The 17,901-nt window shown below is 45.2% G+C and overlaps 1 long non-coding RNA gene across 1 annotated transcript in view; it reads right to left on the reverse strand.

The window, feature by feature from the left end:
- LOC144506965 (uncharacterized) overlaps positions 1-17,073 on the reverse strand; it is a 521,793-nt gene extending 504,720 nt beyond the window's left edge. The window contains exon 1 of the long non-coding RNA XR_013499991.1: positions 16,988-17,073. This is a non-coding gene — a long non-coding RNA (uncharacterized LOC144506965). The remainder of the gene's footprint in view (positions 1-16,987) is intronic.
- Positions 17,074-17,901: the final 828 nt, after the last annotated feature.

A 17,901-nucleotide genomic window follows, 5' to 3' on the forward strand; every position in this document is an offset into this window, starting at 1 on the left:
CAGAACTGAGCTCCCATCTTTCTCCAACACCACTTGCAGCTGCAGACAAAGATTTCTCGGCTGCTATTTCACGCATGATGTGCCAGCCAGTTACAGAGTCAAAGCTGTGTGATAAATTATCATCTGAAAAAAAAAGACATTCAGGCTTGTGCCTGTCTGGGGAGCGGGACTGAATGTAATTGAACACTGAGATAGACCCAGGTGCATATTACTGAGATGGGGCTGAGGAGAATCTATAGGAGACTCATTCTTTTCAGGATGAAGAGAAAGGTTTGCTCAGTCAATAGCAGTCATATTATTAATGCTCAGGTTCTGAAGTTCCTGGATCCATTTTTGTCCAATAATCTGATTGTCAGTTTCAGGTCAGTTTCAACAAATCCAAAGGCAATGTTGTATTCAGAGGTGAAGAATCAAAACATGTATCCAACACTATTCCAAAGAAATCAGTGTTATTTATATTTGAAATTTGCCAATAGAAAATGATCTAACATGTAGATTATTCACATTGCCAGGTGCTGTATCCACTTTTCAAACCCTGAGGAATTGTAATCATACTTGTGGGTTTCCCTACAGTGCAGAAGGAGGCCATTCGGCCCACCGAACCTGCACCGACTACAGTCCCACCCAGGCCCTATCGCTGTAACATCCCCCTCCTCCCCCATGTTTACCCTAATAATCCCCCTGACACTAAGGGACCTTGTCACAGGTCTCACCCCCCCAGATTGGGCATGAAGTCCAGGCCCCATCGACGCATTCACATTAAAGATCCATGGAACTATTCAGAGAGGTGCAGCCAGTCCTCCAGGTTTTTTGGCCAACATTCACTCAGGAACCAACACCGCCAAGAATCAGATTTAATTAGACTTTCATCCCATGGCAACTGGTGGAATGTTGGGGGAATGGAACAACTGCTGCATTAACCTACATGGAAAGAATGACAGCACTTCATAAAATCCCGACAGCACAGAGAGACAAAACATCTAACCAGGGACTACACCACCGCCCTATCCCCATAACCCACAGTCCGAAAGTCATGCTGGTTAGGTGCATTGGCCATGCTAAATTCTCCCTCCGTGTACCCGAACGGGAGTGTGGCGACTAGGGGATTTTCACAGAAACTTCACTGCAGTGTTAATGCCAGCCTACTTGTGACACGAATAAATTAATTAAAAATTAAATAACCCCACATATTTACCCCTAACCTACACATCTTGGGACACTGAGGGGAAATATATCATGGCCAATCCATCTAACCTGCACATCTTTGGACTGTGGGAGGAAACAGGAGCATCCGGAGGTAATCATTTGTTACAGCAACTAAGTGTCTGCTTTGGAGAACAGTTTAGAAGCTTTGGATGGGGCCATAAGAAATAGGTACAGGAGTTACCCATTCAGCCCTTCAATCCTGCTCCGCCATTTAATAAGATCATGGATGATCTAACACTCACTTAGTCCACTTTCCTGCCTTCTCTCCATAACCCTCAATTCCTCAACTGATTAAAAACCTATCGATAAACGCAACATACTGCAGATGCTGGAATCTGAAACAAAACAGAAAAATGCTGGAAAACCTCAGCAGGTCTTACAGCATCCATGGAGAGAGAATAGAGCCAATGTTTCGATGACCTTTCATGAGAGCAAAGGATCTGATGTAGGATCATCTCTGACAAAGAGTCATCTAAACTCAAAACATTGGCTCTGATCTCTCTCCACAGATGCTGTTGGACCTGCTGAGGTTTTCCAGCATTTTCTGTTTTTGTTTCAAAAGCCTATGGATCTCAGCCTTGAAGATTTTCAAGGACCCAGTCTCCACAGTTTCCTGGGATAAAGTGTTCCAAAGATTCACCACTCATTGAGAGAAGAAATTCTTCCTCAAATCCATCTTAAATGAGCACCCCCTTATTCTGTGACTATGTTAAATTTTTAAAGTTTATTTATCAGTGTCACAAGTAGGCCTACATTAACACCCCAATGAAGCTACTGTGAAAATCCCCTAGTTGCCACACTCTGGCACCTGTTTGGGTACACTGAGGGAGAATTTAGCACGGCCAATGCACCTAACCTGCATGTCTTGCGGACTGTGGGAGGAAACCGGAGCACCCAGAGGAAACCCACACAGACACGAGGAGAACATGCAGACTCCACACAGACAGTGACCCAAGCCAGGAATTGAAGCCGGGTCCCTGGCGCAGTGAGGCAACAGTGCTAACCAGTGTGCCATCAAGCCTACACTCTCCCATGAGTGGAAACATCCTTCCAACATTTACCCCTGTCTAACTCCCTAAGAATCATATACGTTTAGATCATATCATATAATCCCTGCTGTGTAGAAAGAGGCCATTCAGCCCATCAAGCCTGCACCACCAATGATCCCACCCAGGCAACTATCCCTGTAATCCCATATATTTACCCTAACCAGCCCCCTGACACGAATGGACAATTTATCATTGCCAATCCACCTAACTTGTACATCTTTTGGACTGTGGGAGGAAACTGGAGCACTCGGAGGAAACCCACACAGGCACATGGAGAGCGTGCGAACTCCACACAGGCAGTGACCCAAGCGGAAGTTGAACCCGGCTTCTTGGCGCTGTGAGGCAGCTGTGATAATCACTGTGCCACCGTGTCACCCATCCTACTATCTTCGCTCTTGGTACATTGGGCACAGGATATCAGCTAAGACGCGGTATCGAATATCACCAAAATTTAAATAAGGATCTGTGCAAATGTGATGCAAAAGCCCCGTCAATAGATACTTAATATAAAATTAGATCGTTCATCAGGATCATTTTTTGAACAGATGGTTGCTAGGCTTTTGCCCAACTCGATACACTTCTGAAGTTTGCCACAGCAAGTTTCCATTCCCAGATGGTACATCTTGCCAGTGGGAAACTGGCAATCTCACCTGTCACATGGTAAATGTTCTGAGGTCAGATATAAAGCTGGGGCCCACAGGGGATGGACAGGTTGGGGGCTGAGATTATGGAACACTGAGACAGCACCATCTCACACTTGGACAAAAAGTAAAGTTTATTTATTAGTCACAAGTAAGCTTACATTAACACTGCAATTAAGTTACTGTGAAAATCCCCTAGTCGCCACACTCCGGCATCTGTTCGGGTACACTGAGGGAGAATTTAGCATGGCTAATGCACCTAACCGCACATCGTTCGGACTGTGAAAGGAAACCCAAGCAGACACAGGGAGAATGTGAAGACTCTGCACTGACAGTGACCCCAGTCGGGAATCGAACCCAGGTCTCTGGTGCTGTGAGGCAGCAAACACACTCCATTAAGAGTCAGGATCTACACCCTGTTATAGGAAAGACATTGATACACTGGAAAGAGCGCAAAGAAGATTTACAAGCATGTTTCCAGGACTAGTGGGCCTGACCTAAAGGGAGAGGTTGGCCAGGCTAGGACTTTATTCATAGAATCCCTACAGTGCAGAAGGAGGCCATTTGGCCCATCGAGTCTGCACTGACCATAATTCCACCTATGCCCCAAGCCCATAACCCCAAGTATTTACCCTTCTAATCCCCTGACACTAAGGGGCAACTGAGCATGGCCAATCCACTTAACCTGCATATCTTTGGGCTGTGGGAAGAAACTGGAGCACCCGGAGGAAACCCACGCAGACATGGAGAGAATGTGCATATTCCATACAGACAGTCACCCAAGGCCAGAATTGAACCTGGTTCCCTGGCGCTGTGAGACAGCAGTGCTAATCACTGTGAGACAGCAGTGCTAACCACTGTGTCACCCTGCCGCCCTTGGAACATAGGAGAATGAGGGGTGACCATATTGAGGTGTATAAAATCATGAGGGGCATGGATAGGATGAACGCACATAGTCTTTTTCCCGGGGAAGGGGAATTGAAAACTCGAGGGCAAAGGCTTAAGGTGAGAGAGGAAAGATTTAAGATAGACCTGAGGGGCAACTTCTTCACGCAGAGGGTGGTATGTATGTGGAGTGAGCTGCCAGAGAAAGTTCAGGCAGGTACAATAGCAACATTTAAAAAGCATGTGGATAAGTACATGGATGGGAAAGGTTTAGAGGTATCTGGGACAAATGCAGGCAATTGGGACTAGCTGGGAGGACACCATGGTCGGCTTGGACTGGTTGGGCCGAAGGGCCTGTTTCCGTGTTGTATTGCTCTGTGGCTCAATGACCAAGATGTGGGTGGAATAGAGATCAATATTGGATATGCATTATGAATGTTAATACATAAAAATGAATATATTCTCTGGACATAAAGACCGACACATTGTCCTTCACTGTGGCAAACAACTGAAGCCAATGTAAAATGTTTTGCCTTTGTTTTGTAATTAGCTTTTTTGACCCAGAACTGTGTGCCTGCCACTTCAGACGTGGCCCAGTATGTGACTCAAATCATAATGCAAGCAAACCATCATGTGAAGTGCCACTCAAGTATCCATTTCATATCCTGTGGAGTGCTGCAAAGTGCAGGTTTAACAAAGATCCCCACAAGGGGCTTCAGAGCTGCAATGTGGTAACTAATTAGCACCAAAAATACAGGGCAGTGCAGTGGCATAGTAGTTAGCACTGCTGCCTCACAGCAACAGGGACCCAGGTTCTATTCCCGGCTTGGGTCACTGTCTGTGTGGAATCTGCATGTTCTCCTTGTGTCTGCGTGGGTTTCCTCCAGGTGCTCCAGTTTCCTCCCACATTCCGAAAGACGTGCTGGTTAGGTGCATTGGCCATGCTAAATTCTCCCTCACTGTACCCGAACAGGTGCCGGAGTGTGGGCGACTAGGGGATTTTCACAGTAACTTCATTGCAGTGTTAATGTAACCCTACTTATGATACTAATAAATTAACTTTAAATTTAAACAAATTTGAGAAGCCTAGCACTTGAGGGCATTATATCAATTTAAGAAATTGGATAATGCAAATAAAAGGTGAACAGGTTATGGTTTAGAGGGTTGTGGGTCCAAATGAAAGAAATTCAGTTCAGATGAATATCAACAGGGCGGCATAATGGTTAGCACTGCTGCCTCACAGCGCCAGGGTCCCAGGTTCAATTCCCAGCTTGGGTCGCTGTCTGTATGGAGTTTGCACATTCTCCCCGTGTCTGCGTGGGTTTCCTCCAGGTGCTCTGGTTTCCTCCCACACTCCAAAGATGTGCAGGTTAGGTTGATTGGCCATGCTAAATTGCCCCTTAGTGTCAGAGGATTAGCAGGGTAAACGTGTGGGGTTATGGGGAGAGGGCCTGGATGGGATTGTGGTCGGTGCAGACTCGATGGGCCGAATGGCCTCCTTCTGCACTGTAAGATTCTATGATGATTCTATGGTCAACTGTAACTCTAACTGGTTAGAGGCATCAATCAGTGATGATGACCTAGATCACCCAGCAGTGATCTCTCAGGATTCTGTGAGTGAATTAAGTTTATTTTATAAGAGGATTGGGAGTTAAATGAGGCAATGCCCATACAGTGGTGTTCTTTTGTAGAACTGCAGGCAACACATTAGGTTCCTGCTGCGTGTTGGTTTGACTGATTGCAGGAAGCAGCCAACACTACCTGCACTGTTCCTTGGCAGCACACATCCGCAGGGGACCAGAAAACACGGGCCACTAAAGGCAGACAGCACCAGAGGGCTTGCTCAAAGCAGTGGGAATCCTTAGTGAGCTGAATCTGTCCCTGAAGAATGGGAGCGGTTGCACTGGAAGCCTTGGTGCAGGAGGGATAGAAGATCATTCGAGCATATGAATTAGGACTAGGCTGCTCAGCCCATCGAGTCTGCTCCACCATTCAATAACATCATGGCTGATCCAATTGTAACCTTGAACACCGCATTCCTGCCTATCCCTGATAACCTTTCACCCACTTGTTAATCAAGAATCTATCTACACAAGAACATAAGAACTAGGAGCAGGAGTAGGCCATCTGGCCCCTCGAGCCTGCTCCGTGATTCAGTAAGATCATGGCTGATTTTTCGTGGACTCAGCTCCACTTACCCGCCCGCTCACCATAACCCTTAATGTCTTTACCGTTCAAAACTCTATCTATCCTTGCCTTAAAAACATTCAATGAGGTTGCCTCAACTGCTTCACTGGGCAGGGAATTCCACAGATTCACAACCCTTTGTGTGAAGAAGTTCCTCCTCAACTCAATCCTAAATCTGCTTCCCCTTATTTTGAGGCTATGCCCCTCTAACTCTAGTTTCACCTGCCAATGAAAACAACCTCCCTGCTTCTATCTTATCTATTCCCTTCATAATCTTATATGTTTCTGTAAGATCTCCCCACATTCTTCTGAATTCCAATGAGTATAGTCCCAATCTATTCAGTCTCTCCTCATAAGCCAACCCTCTCCACTCCGGAATCAACCTAGTGAATCTCCTCTGCACCCCCTCCAGTGCCAGTATATCCTTTCTCAAGTAAGGAGACCAAAACTGTACACAGTACTCCAGGTGTGGCCTCACCAGCACCTTATACAGCTGCAACATAACCTCGCTGTTTTTAAACTCCATCCCTCTAGCAATGAAGGACAAAATTCCACTTGCCGCCTTAATTACCTGCTGCAAACCAATTTATTGTGATTCATACACAAGGACAACCAGGTCCCTCTGCTTTAAACTATTCAAAGACTCTGCTTCCACTGCCTTTTGAGGAAGAGAGTTCCAGAGACTCAACACCCTCTGAGAGAGAAGATTTCATCTTACCTCTGTCTTAAATGAGTTTTAAACGGCATCCCTAGTTCTAGATTCTCTGACAAGAGGAAACATCCTCTTCACTCCACCCTGTCAATACCCCTCAGGATCTATGATTTTGATCAAGTTGCCTCTTATTCTTCTAAACTCCAGTGGATACAAACCTAACCTCTCCAACCTTTCCTCATAAGACAACCCGCCCATTCTTGGTATTAATCTAGTAAACCTTCTCTGGACTATTTCTAATGCATTCATATAGTTCCTTAAATAAGGTGACCAATGCAGTACACAATACTCCAGATGTAGTCTCAGGACACCCTGTATAACTGAAGCATAACCTCCTTACTTTTGCATTCAATTCCCCTCACAATAAACAATAACATTTTATTAGCTTTTCTAATTAGTAGCTGTACCTGCATACTAGCCTTTTGTGATTCACGTACCAGGACACCCAGATCCCTCCGCAACTCAGAGCTCTGCAATCTCTCACCATTTAGATAATAAGCTTCTTTATTATTCTTCCTGCCAAAATGGACAGTTTTACAACTCCCCGCAGTATACTCCATTTGCCAGACCTTCATCCACTCACTTAACCTCCCTACGTCTCTTTGTAACCACTTTAAGTCCTCCTCACAACATCCTGTATCCAAAATAGGAAAATAAACCCTCCGGACATCTGAGGATAAGGCACTAGGGAAAACAGTGGCAGAAATCAAGGCCGGGGGGGTATAGCTCCAAGAAGATGGATACATGCGGGAAGAAGCTTGAAAACCTAACATGAGTTCTCCAAGTAAATTCACTCAGAAAATGGTATAATTCTACCAGCCTTTGTGGGACAGTTTAAAGTTGGTGTGTGGGTTCTTTGCCCATTTATTGCCCATCCCTGAGGGTAATTAAGAGTCAAAGGTCTGGAGTCACATATAGGCCAGCTTCTCCTGGCAGTTGAATTTAGCTCATTCAAGCATTTCATTGCTTCCTAGATAAATTAAATGTTGAATGATTTTGATACTCTTGTGGATGATTCATTCATTACCTGCTTTGCAATACTGAAATCTGCAATTGGACATATTGAGTAAATCAGCGTGTTCACCTGCTCTTCTTCTGACTTTTAAGTTTAAGTTTATTATTAGTGCCACAAGTAGGCTTACATTAACACTGCAGTGAAGTTACTGTGAAAATCCCCTAGTCGCCACACTCCGGTGCCTGTTCGGGTACACTGAGGGAAAATTTAGCATGACCAATGCACCTAAACAGCACGTCTTTCGGACTGTGGGAGGAAACCGGAGCACCCGGAGGAAACCCAAGCAGACACAGGAAGAACATGCAGATTCCACACAGTGACCCAAGCCAGGAATCAAACCCGGGTCACTGGCACTGTGAGGCAGCAGTGCTAACTACTGTGCCACCGTGCTGCCTTTATCTAAACCTGAAGCAATGCTGTATCTTAAGAATATTTCTCTCCAAAGTCCCCAATTTTCTGACCTACACCTTGGATTAGCCAAAATTGACTTGGAAGCGCAAATTCTGATCCATGTTCAAAAGTGTATATTCTGTTTTGCGAACTTTCTGAATCTCAAGATGGCAGTACCCTTCCCTTGGCGACAAAGGGATTTCCCACGCTTACCAGTTTTAGCACACTCCGCTACAATGGCAATATTGCTCAGCTTGAAAAAATGATTCAATGACGGTTGCTTGGAATGTCTGGAGAGTTCTCTTGTACAGTGTTTAACTTTAAAGTTGTGAATTTGTCGAACCCTGGTTTTTGCTTACTCTGAGCTGAATTTAGAAATTGGGATTCTCCCAGATTATTTAATTCCTGATTTTTTTTCCATCTTGGAGCAAACTCATTGCCACGCTAACTCAAGGATCAGGTTTCAGCAAAGGATTTTTTTTTTCAAACTGCACTTCTGGCTCTGAATCATTTAAAGAATTCTCAGGATTCAGCCTGGAAGTTTGAAAGATTTAGCTCACCCTGCTGACTCTGCACTCTGGAATTTGAAGCAAGACTTGCCAAAAGACCTGAGTCTTATGCTGAAGTGAGGAATTTCAAATTTCTGCCCTTGCTTCCAAGACTTCATTCTGAGCTTTTTCCCCTGGTGCCTGTGTTTTGGGGACTTCTTTTCAGGTCGGAATGCTTTTTGGATTTTTCCTCAGTCTTCCAGTATTTCAGTTTATCTCCACATTTTAGTGAGGTTTTGGGGGTTTTCCACAAGCTGTCACCATGGGTAGTATTTTAAGAATGGTGAAGGCTCTATACAGTGATAGGGCGCAGAAGGAGGTAACGTGGCCCATCGTGTTTGAAATAGCTACCCAAATAGTCCCTCTCCTGTCCTCTTTCCCCACAGCCTTCAAATTTATTAGCCCCTTTCGGAACTTACTATTCAAACTGTTCCTGCACTCATTCAGATTGTGCGTTCCAGATCATAACAATGAGTTATTATTTCACCATAGGACCATAAGATGCAGAATTAGGTCACTCGGCCCATCGAGTCTGCTCCGCCATTCAATCATGGCTGATATTTTCCTCATCCCCATTCTCCTGCCTTTTCCCCATACCCCTGAACCCCTTATTAATCAATTAATTCACACCACCAACGGACATTTTCCTGCATGATGTGCTATCTTGTGGTTGCAGACTACCTGCTTGTTGAGGGATCGGAATCCCTTTGCTGTTGATGAATAAAGTCGAGTTGACGCGAGGTACAGGCAAGGCGATGGACGCATAGTTAATGGCATCCTGCGCCATGGGGGGGAGCTTACAATCTGTGAGAAAACCTGCTTGTCGCTGGCAATTGGGAGTGAGGTGAACGTGTTTCTCATTTACCGAAGGAAGCCTCAGTGGCCTCGCTCATACAGCAAATTCACTGCAAATTGTGAAATGCTCCTTAAATCTCCAACAGCAGGAGCTAGGGACATGAAACTACCGAGCTACAGTCACCTTGACAACGACAGGAAATACTGTTCTTGCCCTGAGGCAGACACGGTGACCCACAGACATCTACAATCGCTCTTTAATTGGCTTTTTATATCACCGTGAGCAATGGGAATTTGGCTCCTATACAGACTAAAATATACCTCCTCTCGTCACTGTTTTCAGAGATAACAACTGAAGTATATAACAAATTAAAAATACATAAATATATATATAATTCTCACGGTCTTATTTTATTTTAAAGTTTTGCAGCGTTATCTTTCTTTTACAATCAATGACAACCTATTCAGGCAATTTTGATTTGATTTGATTTGATTTATTATTGTCACATGTATTAGTAGACAGTGAAAAGTATTGTTTCTTGCGCGCTATACAGACAAAGCATACCGTTCATAGAGTACATAGGGAGAAGGAAAGGAGAGAGCGCAGAATGTGCTGTTACAGTCATAGCTAGGATGCTGAGAAAGATCAACTTAATATAAAGTAGGTCCATTCAAAAGCCGCAGGGAAGAAGCTGTTCTTGAGTCGGTTGGTACGTGGCCCCAGACTTCTGTATCTTTTTCCCGACGGGATAAAGTGGAAGACAATTTGTCCGGGGTGCATGGGGTCCTTGATCTCATTTAATGAGATCATAATAGATCTGATATGATAATCCTCAACTCCACCTTCTTCCCATAACCCTCGATTCCCTTACTGATTAAAAATCTGCCGATCTCAGCCTTGAACTTACTTAACAATCCAGCCTCTATAGCCCTCTATGGTAAAAAAGTTCCACAGATGGATTCCTCTCTGAGAGAAGAAATTCCTCCTCATCTCTGTCTTAAATGGGTGACCCCTCACTCTGAGATTATGCCCTCTGTTCCTACACTCACCCACAAGGTGCAACAACCTCTCAGCATCTACCCTGTCAAACCCCCTGAGAATCCTCTCTGTGTCAATAAGGTCGCCTCTCATTCTTCTAAACTCCAATGAGAACAGGCCCAACCTACTCCACCTCTCCTCATAACAAAATCCCTCGATACTAAGGATCAACTCAATGAAGCTTCTCTGGACTGCCCCCAATGCCAGCATATCTTTCCTCAGATAAGGGGACCAAAACTGTTCACAGTATTCCAGGTGCACTCTACAAGTGCCTTATATAGTTTAGCAAGACTTCCCTATTTTTAATACACCTTTCCCTTTGAAAAGAAGGCCAATAAGTGACTCCAAGAGTGGCGACAGTCACTGGCTTGGGAGCTGGGGTATAAGTTTTAGAGGACAGAGTGAGGCAGATAATTGTTCATGGACTAGAAATCTCTCCAACCAACAACAACAAATTGCATTTGTGTAGCACCTTTAACATAATGGCCAGAATTCTACCACCTCTACCTCCACGGAATTGGCGTGGGCGAGGGTCCGGCAATGGAAATCTCCGTTGACCTCAGGCGGGAATTTCCGGTCTCGCTCTAAAAGATGCTACAAAAGAGTAATGTTTTTCTTTCTTTTCCAATGTAATTTTATTCCCACTTCTTGTACAAGGGTCATCACACCAGCCAGATTTGAATACAACTTTTACTGCAAAAAGCCAAATCCTCAACAATATCTAGGCCCATAATTTCAGGAGTAATAATTTTATATTATTCAGCAACATCTTGCAATTATCTAAAGCCTTGAAGAAAGTGAAATATATATTAGGGGCAACATGGTGGCACAGTGGTTAGCACTGCAGCCTCACAGCACCAGGGACCCAGATTCAATTTGGCTTCGGGTGACTATCTGTGTGGAGTTTCACATTCTCCCCGTGTCTCCCTGAGTTTCCTCCGGGTGCTCCGGTTTCCTCCCACAGTCCAAAGATGTGCGGGGTCATGCTGAATTTTGATTGGCCATGCTAAATTGTCCCTTAGTGTGAGGGGGAGTAGTAAAAAAGTTTATTTATTAGTCACAGGTAGGCTGACATTAACATTGCAATGAAGTTAAAATCCCCTAGTTGCCACACCCGGGCGCCTGTTCGGGTACACTGAGGGAGAATTTCCCATGGCTAATGCACCTAACTAGTACGTCTTTGGACTGTAGGAGGAAACCGGAGCACCCGGTGGAAACCCAAGCAGGCACAGGGAGAATATACAAACTCATACAGTCAGTGATCCAAGCTGGGAATTGAACCCAGGTCCCTGGTACTGTGAGGCAGCAGTGCTAACCACTGTGCCACCATGTAAATAGGGTAAATAGGTGGGGTTATGGAGATAGGGCCTGGGTGGGATTGTTGTCGGTGCAGGCTCAATGGGTCGAATGGCCTCCTCCTGCATTGTAGGGATTCTACAATATTATTCAATGGGAAATCAATCATGGAATCATAGGTGCAGATTTTGGAGTTTCGAGAACCAATGGTTTCCTGACACTACAGCTATCTGTGGTCACAAGATCAGCATTCTGCAATATTTGTGTTAGGAATAAAGCAGTCATTTGCATTTGCTTCAGTCATGTAAAAAACTGTGTCTGGAACTCTCCAGCCCTGTACGCCAGTGGGATTCTCTGGTCCTGCAGGCAGTACACCACCTGCTGTGGGTTTCCCAGCGGTGTGGGGCAGCTTCAATGGGAATTCCCATTGACAGCAGCAGGACCAGAGGATTCCGCCACCAGCAAAGGGCGCGCCACTTCCCACCGCCGAGAAAAACGCTGAAGGAAGGCCAGAGAACCCCATCCAGAATGTATGCACACCACCAAAGCACTAGGATATACCAGGCATCATAACTTTTGAGTACAGACCTTCCTAATCTCAGAACTTGACACTTTCAAATTAATTCTTTATTCATTCATGGGACATGGGTTTCACTGGCTGGCCAGCATTTATTGCCCATCCCTAGTTGCCCTTGGAGAGATGTGGAGAGTCAACCACATTGCTGTGGCTCTGGAGTCACATATAGGTCAGACCAGGTAAGGACGGCAGATTTCCTTCCCTAAAGGACGTTAGTGAGCCAGATGGGTTTTTCCGACAGTCAACAATGGTTTCATGGTCATCAGTAGATTCTTAATGCCAGATATATTTTATTGAATTCAAATTCCAACTGCTGTGGTGGGATTCGAACCCAGGTCCCCACAACCTTACCTGAGTTTCTGGATTAATATTCCAGTGATAATGCCACTAGGCCATCGCCTCCCCTCTAAGAAGTTAAGAAGTGAGCAGCAGGAGACCATTCAGCCCTTTGAGCCTGATTTGCTGCTCAGTAAGATCATGGCTACTCTCCCGCATCTCTACTTTCTGACCTGCTTCTCACACTCCTTGATCCTCCCAAAGACCAGAAATCGAACTCAGCCTTGAATATGCTCAATGATGAAGCAGCAACAACTCTCTGGCGCAGATACTTCCAGAGAATCACAACCGTCAGAATAAAGAAAGTTCTCTTCACCTCAGTCTGAAATGATTGACACCCACTCCCCTGCTTATCCTGAGACTGTGCCCCCGTGTCATAGATTGCCCAGTTCTGACCTTCCTAAACCCAGAGCTACTGTGAGCACACTTTAAATTAATTTTTTATTCATTCGTGGGACATGGGCGTGGCTGGCTGGCCAGCATTTATTGTAAGAGTTTTAACAACACCAGGTGTGGTGAACCATAGATGGTTACCACTATGGGTACTGAACCATAGATGGTTATCACTATGGGTACTTGTACATATGTTACTCTTCTTGCTGTTGGAGTTAGGGTTGGGGTGTTCTACCTGTTGGTATTGTTCTGTGGTACACTCCGGTTGGCTCCGCCTTCCTATAGGGGTATAAAGGTCACTGCACTTCCTAGTGACCCTTTAGTCTAGGATTGTATTGTTAAGCAGTATGCTCTATTCTTGTTGCTAATAAAAGCCTTTATTTCCCGAGTACGATCAAGCATCTCGAGTGAATTAATCGCACATCACCAGGTTAAAGTCCAACAGGTTTATTTGGTAGCAAATGCCACTAGCTTTCCATTTGGCATTTGCTACCAAATAAACCTGTTGGACTTTAACCTGGTGTTGTTAAAACTCTTACTGCGTTTACCCCAGTCCAACGCCAGCATCTCCACATCAGCATTTATTGCCCATCCCTAGTTGCCCCTTGGAGGGTAGTTGAGAGTCAACTACATTACTGTGGCTCTGGAATCACATGTGGGCCAGACCACGTAAGGATGGCAGATTTTCTTCCCTAAAGAGGAAACTACCTCTCAACTTACCCTGTCAAATAGGGTGGCACAGTGGCACAGAGGTTAGCACTGCTGCCTCAAAACGCCAGGGACCTGGGTTGAATCCCCGGCTTGGGTAACTGTCTGTGCGGAGTCTGCACGTTCTCCCCGTGTCTGGGTGGGTTTCCCCCGGATGCTCCGGTTTCCTCCCACAGTCTGAAAGACGTGCTGGTTAGGTGCATTGGCCATGCTAAATTCTCCCTCAGTATATCCGATCAGGCGCTGGAGTGTGGTGACTAGGGGATTTTCACAGTAACTTCATTGCAGTTTAATGTAAGCCTACCTGTGACATGAATAAATTAAATTTAAAATACTTTAAACCCTTCAGTATCTTGTGTATTGTAATGAGATCACCTCTCATTCTGGAGCCTGTAAGTCCAATTTACTCAGCCACTCATCACAATATCCTCATCCTCGGCATCAATCTGGGGAACCTTAACTGAGCCACCTCCAAAGTAAGTAAATCCTTCCTTCGACACGACACTTATGCAACATGCCTGCTCACTTAGCTTGTACATGTCCCTTTTCAGATATTTATTGTCCTTCTACAGCTTACCTTCCCACCTAGCTTTGTTTATCAACTTAGATGCTTTCATAAAATTATAGAATTCCTGCAGTGCAGAAGGAGACTATTCGGTGGCACAGTGGTTAGTACCGCTGCCTCACAGCGCCAGTGACTCAGGTTCGATTCCGCTTGGGTGACTGCCTGTGTGGAGTTTGCACGTTCTCCCCGTGTCTGCTTGGATTTCACCCCCGGGTTCCACCCACAGTCTGAAGACATGCGGGTTAGGTGGGTTAGCCATGCTAAATTGTCCCTCAGTGTTGGGGGGATTAGTGAGGTAAATACATGGGGTTTACGGGAATAGGGCCTCGGTGGGATTTGTTGTCAGTGCAGGTTCGATGGGCCAAATGACCTCATTCTGCACTGTAGAATTCTATGATTTGGCCCAATGTGTCTGCACCAACTCTCCACAGAGTATCTTAGGCAGGCTCTATCCTCCAAACTTACAGATTTACCTGCTAATTCCTCGAACCTATACATTTTGGGAGACTAAGGGATAATTTTGCATGGCCAATTGGCCCAACAATGATACTTACAACACTCCACTAGTGACAGCCTTCTAACTTGAAAATACCCTGTTTATCCCTACTTTCTGCTCCATGTTACCTAACAGTGTGCGGAACGGTGGCACAGTGGTTAGCCCTGCTGCCTCACAGTGCCAGGGTTTCCTCCAGGTGCTCTGGTTTCCTCCCACAGTCCAGAGATGTGCGGATTAGGTTGATTGGCCATGGTAAAATTCTCCTTAGTGTCAGGGGGGAATAGCAAGGTAAGTAAGTGGGGTTAAGGGGATAGGGCCTGAGTGGGATTGTGTTCAGTTCAGACTCGATGGGCCAAATGGCCTGTTGTACTCTATAGGGATCCTGTGATTCTGCGAACAAATCCTCCCTCCATGCTAATATATTACCCCAACTCCATCAGCCCTAATCTAACATCTTTCCCTTTTGGGAACCCAAGTATACTAAATCTACTTGTTCCCCTTTATCTACCCTTCTCAGTATATCCTCAGAAACTCTAATAAATTTGTCAAATATGACATTTCTTTCATAAAACCATGCTGACGCTCTGCCTGATCACATGATGATTCCTGAGAAGCATTGTTAATACTTCCTTAGTAACGGATCTCAGCCTCTTGCTGATGACTAACGTCAGGCTAACTGACCTCTAGCTCCCTGTTTACATTCTCTCCTCCTTTCTCGAACAGTGCTGTAACATTTGCTTAATTCCAATCCATTATGGCCATTCTAAAAGCTAGGTCAATTTGCAAAATCATAATCAGTGCATCCACTATCTCTGCAGTTAGTTTTGTTTTAACCTGGGGGTGTAGGCCATCATTGATTTGATTTGATTTATTATTTTGTATTAGCATACAGTGAAAAGTATTGTTTCTTGCACGCTATACAGACAAAGCATACCTTTCATAGAGAAGGAAATGAGAGAATGGAGAATGTAGTGTAATAGTCATAGCTAGGTTGCAGAGAAAGATCAACTTAATGCGAGGTAGGTCCATTCAAAAGTCTGATGGCAGCAGGGAAGAAGCTGTTCTTGAGTCAGTTGGTATGTGACCTCAGACTTTTGTATCTTTTTCCTGACGGAAGAAGGTGGAAGAGGGAATGTCCGGGCTGCGTGGGGTCCTTAATTATGCTGGCTGCTTTGCCGAGGCAGCGGGAAGTGTAGACAGAGTCAATGGATGGGAGGCTGGTTTACGTGATGGATTGGGCTTCATTCACGACCTTTTGTAGTTTCTTGTGGTCTTGGGCAGAGCAGGAAAGTCCTGGGGATTTGCTGACATTTAGACCCTTAAGTTTCTCTAATACCTTCCCCTGCCAAAAAGAATTAATTTAATTTCCCCACCCTGATTAACCTATTGGTTTCCCCTCAATTTCTGTTATCTAATTTGTGTCCATTACTGCGAACACGGACGCAAAATATTTGTTCAACATCTCTGCATTTTCCTCATTCCCCATGATCATTTCTCCAGGCTCTGCCTCTAAGGGGCCAAGACTTACTTGAGCTCAAGGTAACCGGGCAACCTGCGGCCCAGGGGCCCAGGGGCCACATGCGACCCATCTGGGTTCTGAGTGCAGTTGACGAGACATTCTGTTGACTCACGTGCAGGGTTGCCACATTCCGCTGATTTTTGTCCCCATACATTTTTTTCCTACTGGTGTGACTGAAGTGATTCACACGTAAAGCAGGGGTGAGTGAAGTGAGCTGCGCGCTGATTGCTCACAACACTGACTCTGAGAGCCGTGCGCTCCCTCTGTGTCCAAAGTGTCAATATTTCTTTTGCTTTTACCAGGTGAAGTTGATGACAGTTCTATTAATATATAAATCATTAAGCATTTTCATAATGATAATTTGGCGTGTATTCATGGGGTCATGGTTAGTGAACAAGCCTGACTTCAATCTTGCGGCCCACTCACTAGCCGAGGCCGTCCATCACTGCTTTAACTACTCTCTCCCTCATTGTCATTAATTCAACGTGAATTGTATCCAATCTCAGTAATCATCAAATCCCTACAGTCTAGAAGGAGGCCATTCGTCCCATCAAGTCTGCACCAACCACAATCCCACCCTAGCCCTGCTAGTCCCCCTGAGACTAGGGTTAATTCGCCTGGCCAATCAACCTAACCTGCACATCTTTGGAGTGTGGGAGGAAACCGGAGCACCCGGAGGAAACCCACGCAGACACAGGGAGAATGTGCAGACTCCACACAGACAGTGACCCGAGGCCAGGAATCGAACCCAGGTCCCTGGCGCTGTGGGGCAGCAGTGCTAACCCACTGTGCCAGCGTGCCGCCCATTTGGAACAGCAACAATAATAATAATTGCATCATTAAAGATGGAAAGAATGAATTTGACGAGTGCATTTTCTAATTTGCTGCATTTCTCTGAGTACTGTGCAGCTGGAGTTGGAAGTTTTCTGGATGCAATATAATTTTTCTTTTCCAGATCCTTCGTCGGCTGGTATTTTACACACACACACCTGCACAATCAAAGAGCTGTCTTGTACTTGTCACCGCAGTCCGCCAAGATTCAGCTGCCTCATTCAATGCTTCACACAATTGAACACATTCCATATCATCTGCGAAATGTGTCACAGTTTCCAATTACTGTATATCACTAGCCAGCCTGAACATCGCAAAGAACAAGTCCTCCGTACTGACTGGGCTAATGGTTGAAGGTCAAAGGTCACCCAGCTCCATATTGAACCCCACAGCGCTGTGACAGTATGGTGTTTGGCACGGTAACTGTGCTTGCCAGGTCAAGTGGAAGGGCTCCCACTTAAAAGAAGTTGACTATTCGATCCCGCGTTTGGATACTTGGTGCTGACGGGGGTTTTCTTTTGAGGCGATGTATTGCTAAACTTAAGCTAAATGCAGAGATTCATGAAACTCACTGTACTGATTTTAAGACGTGACTTTATTAACCAAACGATCAAATGGGAGAATGATATAAAGTAGCCCAGCACTCAAGGTATAGAATGCCCAATATCACTCTGGAAAACAATGCCTCCGTGAGAGCAATTATACATTTTCAA

This window comes from Mustelus asterias, chromosome 18 (assembly GCF_964213995.1).
Source record: "Mustelus asterias chromosome 18, sMusAst1.hap1.1, whole genome shotgun sequence".
NCBI lineage: Eukaryota > Metazoa > Chordata > Chondrichthyes > Carcharhiniformes > Triakidae > Mustelus > Mustelus asterias.